We start from the raw sequence: 7,603 nt of genomic DNA on the forward strand, positions 1-7,603 counted from the left end.
TTTAAAAGAATATTCTACTTCTGGAATACTAGAAATATAAACAAATTATAGTTATACACCACATTTTCAAGAGCGCAGAGTAGCCAAATTGTCCTCTGTCGGAGCTGCGGTCTCGGGCGACTGGAAAGGGCATTGAACTTGTAGCCAGTGAGCAGTCGCTCTGCCTTCCGTGCCAGTGTGAGGCGCTCGCAGCTTCTTCCTTTGTGTTACTATGTCCACCAGTGTGAACAGTAATAGTAATAGCAACCAGCTGCCTGAGTCCACAGATTGAAGAACAGGAAAGGCAGCATGGAAACGAGGGGGTTCCGGTTAACGTGGAACTGAGAGAAGCTAAGGGTGACCAGATGCTGACATGGAGAAATGTAAGCCCTTTCCTGATGAGGCTACATGTCTGTCCACTGCTGGACAACCTAAGCACACACCCGTCTGCTGATTACAGTGTCAAAGGCATAAATGGCAACAATTTCGAAAGTCAACTCCCGGCTGCTCAAGCTGCGAAGAAACTGCTCAGCCCCCATCTGCACTCCACCCTGCAGCAAAGACAGCATGATGCACAGGCTTGATTCTGAAATTTGAGTCCTCCTTGGGCGGAATTGACTATAGCCTCTTTCAGATTAAAATGATTGCTTCTGGGGCCTCAGGACAGACTAAAGCTTGTGGTCAAAGGAGGCCATCATCCAGCATTCCTTAAACTGTTGGCATCTCCCCGTGCTCTCTGACATCACTGAACAAGCTGTCTGGACTATGGGCATCAGTGCCAGCTGAGATTTGGCTATCAAGCATGGTGCGTTTGCCCTCCTTTGGCTTATCTTGCTGCTTTCCAATGTATCATGTAGTTACTTGCAGAATCTTACCTGGGCATTCCAACCTCTGTGCCCCTGTGCCCCTGTGCCCCTGTGCCCCTGTTAGATGCTGTTGAGAAAATTCTTCCTTCTTTAGATCATCTCCTGCAACATTATGTGCTGGAGCCAAGTGCTGGCCGATACCTCTGGGACATTTCCTCCTCATCGGTGGTCAGAATGAACAGATTGAAATAGTTGTGAATATAGGAGTCCTTCCACAACGTGTGAAGCTTCTTGGAACAACTGAATTGCCCATTTCCTGCACTAAAAGTCACAGGGAATATTGGGCCATAGGGACAGGGGAACAGGCTCCAGTTGGAGAGATGCAGGAGCACACGCTGTTTCCTAGCCTGCTAACGAACCTCCCCAAATGAACATTCAGAAGGCAGGTACCTGGGCAATATCAAACATCACGGCCAGCCATCAGAACCAGGTACAGCAAGTCATAAATCACGGCTTACTCCCATTCCCCATCGAAATCCTCACTAACTCAGACTGAAAATGAAGTCGTCTGGGCTGTGGTGAAAGACTTGGACAGGTCGTCTACCTCATCCACTGGGGGATAATAGAATCCCAATTGATGGGCATTTTAACTACCAAGGTCACCAAAATAATTTTGGTGATTCTGAATGCCATTTTAAATATCTTTCAAGCTGTTGAGAAAATGAGTGAAACTGAGGCACTTAGGATAATGATTGAAGAATGTGGTGGCTTGGTCAAGATCGAAGCCCTAAAAAACTAAGCCAAGGAGTCTGTATACAAGGGTTCCTTGAACTTATTGAGAAGATCAGAATGTGCCAGATCTGCCTTTAAGGGTATACGTTCCCAGCTCCTGATGCACCCCTGGGACCTTTAACTTTTATGACTGTACGTTGAGTCCCAAGTTTGTGTGTTGTGCATTGTTTGGTATAAGTTTGTCTCAACTCTTTCTCTTCTAAGAATGCTTCACAAATGTGATTTGTGGATGTAACACTTTTTGCAATAAAACTATACTTGAACAGTTCCAAACTGTGTGTTCTGTATGAAAGCTGTCTTCTATCCCTCTTTCTTATTTCTGCGTGGAATTTGGCATCTTGCATGTCCTCTAAGTAAAAATTAAATTCCACCCTTAAAATTGTTTTCAAGAAAATATTGTGATAAATTGAAAATGGTAGAGGTGAGAAAAATTAAAACACACATTTGGGGCTCATGGAAACCCTGTAGGAAATTCAGAGAAACAAGGCCCCACAGGATATCTAAAGTTCTCATCTGTGTGGAGGTCGTCTCTCACATCTTCCTCCCCTGGGGTGACTGGTGAGTTTGAACTACCGAACTTCTGAGAAGCAGCTAAAAATCTAACAAGTTCTTGAGACTTAGGAACAAACAAATGAAATATAGACTCCAGGGTTTCAAACCCATGCACACTCTGAAATGCCAGGAGCACTATGTATTTCTTCCCTTTTTGCTTTATTGCACACCGTCCCTAGGCGATGCTGTGTGTGGTATAAATTAGACAGACAGTTTATTGAATCTACTTTTAGCCCATCTTTTATAACACACAAGGCATCACTTTCAAGGTGTCACACCTGAAGAATAAAGGTAGACTGGGGCAATATTTTAAATCTGACTTGATAAAAAATGATTTTTGAAAGCTGCAAATGCTGTATTGTCAGACTCACTGAGCAAGATACACAGCATATTGGACACAGCTTTTGCTACAATTATAGAGTCAAGTTCTTGTATTTGCATAATATCATGTGCGATAGCTACATATCACTCATGAAAAATTTGGGAGTTCAGGCTTAAATTTATTCCGTTCAGTTTATGGTTTGCCCTTACTATTGTCATTATCTCCAATTGTTACACGTGTGCAGAACTCTGATTTTTTTCTGGGTCACAGAGCCAGAAGAAAGATGAATATGAGTAAAATTGCCATAAATAAATTCCCTAGATGGAGCTGATAGCTATTACGAGTCAGGCACCTCACTTTGCATTCATAAGAGGAGAGCTTTAAGGTTTTCTCAATAGAAATGGTATTTGCCTTTCACGTGCCTCGTCACACTAGGTGACACTTCCACAGAAATTGCACTTTCAGGCAGAGTGAACTCACAGGAGTTTATAGTCCTTACAAAATTGACAGGAGGTTTGTGTTCATGGCTCTAGTGTTTAAGATTTTCAGGCAAATAAAAGAAATTTGATAAAACAAATTTCACTATGCTTTGAGAAAATGAACCTCATTGTTTAGTGCAACTTTTCTTTCAAATAAACTGAAACATAATATAGAAAAGGGAGCGTTATTGTGTTTGAGATGAAAAGGGACAAAATATCATAAAATCTAATCACAGCTTTACGGAGTTATAGGACCACAGCAGCTGCTCCTCAGTCACATTTCCAGTCCCTCCAACCCAGGGGCTTGTCCTCCGACACTCCCTCTGACAATATTCTGCTTTCATTCATTAGCTCTTCAGTATCTGACAATGTTTCCAGGCAATGCATACGGTTTTCTGGGGCTACTTCTTCCAAAGTGCGCAGATGATTCCATCTTTGTTGTCTTCTCTTAGTCTGGAAGCTGTGCTGAAACGGTTCACTTTGGGTGACCCTGCTGGGTTTGGAAATGCCAGTGACATTGCTTCCAGTATCACAGCAACATACAAGCCATGCAGCATGACTAACTGATATAGAGGAAGGCCCTCAAGGAGATGGATTGAAACCATGGCTGCAATAATGGGCTATATAAAAATATATATTATATATAATAATAATAACTATGCATAAGAACAATTGCGAGGATGGCGCAAAACTGAGCACAGTTTCCTTCTGTTGTACCTAAGTTTGCCATGGGCTGGAACAGACTCGCTGGCACATAACAACATCACACACAGGAAAACGTACGTAGGCATATATATTTAGAGAATAGTAACATCAAATAAATCAATTGGGTCATAGTTAAATGTTGAATGTAATTCCCAAGTGATTCTTGTCAGGTTCATAGAGAATATTGGCTAGTCTAACACAGAAGAGTCAAAGCTTAGAACAGAGATTGTATAAGTATTTGAGATTGCTGACAGCTCTTTAGAAGGAAGAATTTTGAATTCTCTAAAGAATTCAGTCTTCGATAAAGAAGACTGTGATGTACAAGGATATCTCTGTTTACTTTTACCCCTCTTTTATTTTCTTTCTCACATTTATTGGAAGAAAGGGGGTTGACAGAGAGTGGTGTTGACTGAAATGAGAGGGTGGGCCCATCTGGGATATTGTGTGTGGTTTATGATGACACAGGTGAACCTTGTCATTTCAGCTGGCTTTCAAACATACCATAACACATTTGTCTTTTCTTTTGTTTACATAAAGATAGGATAGGGAGATGGTAACTGTATTGAACAGGGTTCTCTAGAGAGACAAACCATATTGCTAGTAATTATATATAAATATATTTATAAAGACAGATATATAATTCAAGAAATAAACCATTAAATTATATACAGATAGATAATACAAGAAATTAACAGTTAAATTATAAAGAAGTGAGACACTAGCAGTCCTTCAAGGCTTGAGGGCTGCCAGTTGCCTGTCCCCTTCTGTAGAGAGAGCTGGGCTATGTATACCCAGGCAGCAAGCAGCAAGGCAGGTCCCCAACTGTCATCAACTGTCAGTCCCCAGCTCCAGAGATGAACATTCCAATCGTGTGGGCTTAAAGGGACCTCAACTTACAGCGACACAGTCCACAGGCTAGGCATCCCACAGGTAGTGCACCCCTTTAAACTGAGGCACAGAACAACCAAGGTGAGGCTCACCGAGCCATTTATTCCTCTGCCCTTCAGTTAATCCTATTTGTGTTTATCGGCCAGGCTGGCACAATAAACTATAGCAATCCACCCCTTGCCAGCCTGGCACCTGTACACAATTCTTTACCCATACATACTTATATAATTTCCAGATATTAATGAAATCACACTTATACTTATGATCAATCATCTATCATACATATAAATGAAAACACACTGAGTCAACTTATATCTGATATAACATACTTGAACAAAGGAAATATATGCAATAATCACATACAAAGAAAATACATGGACAATTACAAGCCACGCTTTTGCAATTGATCACGTGGTCATAATTGATAGGTAGAACTACCTTCTACTGCTACCCATTCTGTATTACCTTTGCCCTCAGCAAGCACCTCAGCTGGCTGTGGTTTGTGGCCTGGCGGGGTGACCCAGACCTTCATTCCTGAGGGGTCTGGGTCATTATAAGTCCTGTTAGGATTGGGTTGCTGCAACTTACCATTTACCTTAATAACAGGGCATGGTAACACTAAGAGTCGGCCTATGGGATCTCCTGGATTCCAGACATAATCTTTTTTACCTCCATTATGTAGCACCAGTCCAATTGCTCCTTGGTAATCAGGATCAATCACATCACTTAGTACGGTGACACTCTTCCTGACCTGTTGATCCAAAGGCATGAGAAGTCCAAAGTGCCCAGGAGGCATTCTCAGCTGCCAGTTTAGTGGAATCCGTGCTGTGTTTCCAGGTGGGAGAGTTCCTTTCTTCAGGACCAGGACCTCCAGGCCTGAGGAACACAGGGTTGCTTGGACAGGAACCAAAAATGCTGCAAGGGGATCACTAGGAGTAATAGTGAGTGGTACCACTCCAGCTTCCCCCCCTTGGTTCCTGGACCCATGAATTCTGGCTATTGGAGACACAGCACCATATATTGGCCGCTGGTTTAGAGCGTATACAGCTTCCTGGAGAACATTGCCCCAGCCCCGTAAGTTGTTGCCACCTAGTTGGCGCCTTAATTGTGTCTTTTGGAGCCCATTCCATCATTCTATCAAGCCGGCAGGTTCAGGATGATGAAGAACATGATACGATCAGTGGATTCCATGGGAATGGGCCCATTACCACACTTTATTTGCTGTAAAGTGAGTTCCTTGATCTGAAGCAATGCTATGTGGGATCCCATGCCGGTGGATGAGGCATTCTGTAAGTCCAAAGTATAGTAGTTTTGGCAGGAGCATCACGTGCAGGGAAGGCAAATCCATATCCAGAGTAGGTGTCTATTCCAGTAAGAACAAAACGCTGCCCCCTCCATGATGGAAGTGGTCCTATGTGATCAACCTGCCACCAAGTTGCTGGTTGATCTCCCCGAGGAATGGTCCCATATCTTGGACTTAATGTTGGTTTCTGTTGCTGGCAAATGGGACACTCAGCAGTGGCAGTGGCCAAGTCAGCCTTGGTGAGTGGAAGTCCATGTTGCCGTGCCCATGCATAGCCTCCAACCCTGCCACCATGTCACTTTGTTCATGTGCCCATTGGGCGATAACAGGAGTGGCAGAAGAAAGAGGAGGACCAGTCTCCACAGCGCGTGTCATCTTATCCACTTGATTATTAAAGTCCTCCTCTTCAGAGGTAATCCTTTGGTGAGCATTCACGTGAGATACAATTAACTTTATTTTCTTGGCCCATTCAGAGAGGTCTATCCACCTACCTCTTTCCCACACCTCCTTGTCACCAAATTTCCAATCATGGTCCTTCCAATTCCCTGACCATCCAGCCAAGCCATTAGCCACAGCCCATGAATCGGTATATAATCTCACATCTGGCTATTTTTCCTTATATGCAAACTGAACGACTAGGTGCACTGCTCGAAGTTCTGCCCTTTGGGAAGATTTCCCTTCACCACTGTCCTTTATGGAGATCCCAGAAAGGGGCTGTAGTGCTGCTGTTGTCCACTTATGAGTGGCACCTGCATATTGTGCAGAGCCATCCGTAAACCAAGCATGACTTTTTTGGTCTTCACTGAAAGTATGGTAAGGAATTCCCCAGGAGGCCATAGGCACAGACTGAGAGAAAGGAGGCAATGTGACAGGAGTGGAGACTGTGGGCATTTGGGCCACTTCTTCATGCAGCTTACTTGTTCCTTCAGGTCCTGCTTTGGCCCGATCTCGTATATACCACGTCCATTTAACAATGGAGTGTTGCTGCGCACGTCCAACCTTATGGTTACGTGAGTCAGACAATAACCAATTCATGATAGGTAATTCAGGCCTCATGGTGACTTGGTGGCCCATGATGAGGCGTTCAGTCTCCACCAAGGCCCAGTAACAGGTCAACAGCTGTTTTTCAAAGGGGGAGTAGTTGTTTGCAGAGGATGGCAAGACTTTACTCCAAAATCCCAATGGTCTACTCTGTGATACACCAGTAGGGGTCTGCCAAAGACTCCACACTGCATCTTTATCTACAACTGACACCTCTAGCACCATTAGGTCAGCTGGATCATATGGGTCCAGTGGCAAAGCACCTTGCACGGCAGCCTGAACTTGTTGAAGAGCCTTTTCTTGTTCTGGGCCCCACTCAAAAATGGAGGCTTTTCATGTCACTTGATAAATAGGTCGAAGTAGAACACCCAAGTGAGGAATATGTTGCCTCCAAAATCCGAAGAGGTCCACTAGGCGTTGTGCCTCTTGTTTAGTCGTTGGGGGAGCTAAATGTAATAGCTTATCCTTCACCTTATTAGAAGTATCTCGACATGCCCCACACTACTGGACCACTAGAAATTTTACTCATGTTGAGGGTACCTGAATCTTTGTTGGGTTAATTTCCCAACCGCTTGTATGCAGATATTGTACCAATGAATCTAGAGTCTTTGATACATCCTCCTTAGTGCGTCCAATCAGCATAATGTCATTAATATAATGGACCAGTGTGACATTTTGTGGAATAGACAGGTGGTCAAGGTCCCTTCGGACTAAATTATGGCACAGGGCAGAAGAG

The 7,603-nt window shown here is 43.6% G+C and overlaps 2 pseudogenes; both read left to right on the forward strand.

Moving 5' to 3' along the window:
* Positions 1-211: 211 nt before the first annotated feature.
* LOC142443126 (importin subunit alpha-1-like) lies at positions 212-765 on the forward strand (annotated as a pseudogene).
* Positions 766-781: 16 nt separating this feature from the next.
* On the forward strand, positions 782-1,698 carry LOC142443127 (uncharacterized; annotated as a pseudogene).
* Positions 1,699-7,603: the final 5,905 nt, after the last annotated feature.

Source organism: Tenrec ecaudatus, chromosome 3 (genome assembly GCF_050624435.1).
Source record: "Tenrec ecaudatus isolate mTenEca1 chromosome 3, mTenEca1.hap1, whole genome shotgun sequence".
Lineage (NCBI taxonomy): Eukaryota > Metazoa > Chordata > Mammalia > Afrosoricida > Tenrecidae > Tenrec > Tenrec ecaudatus.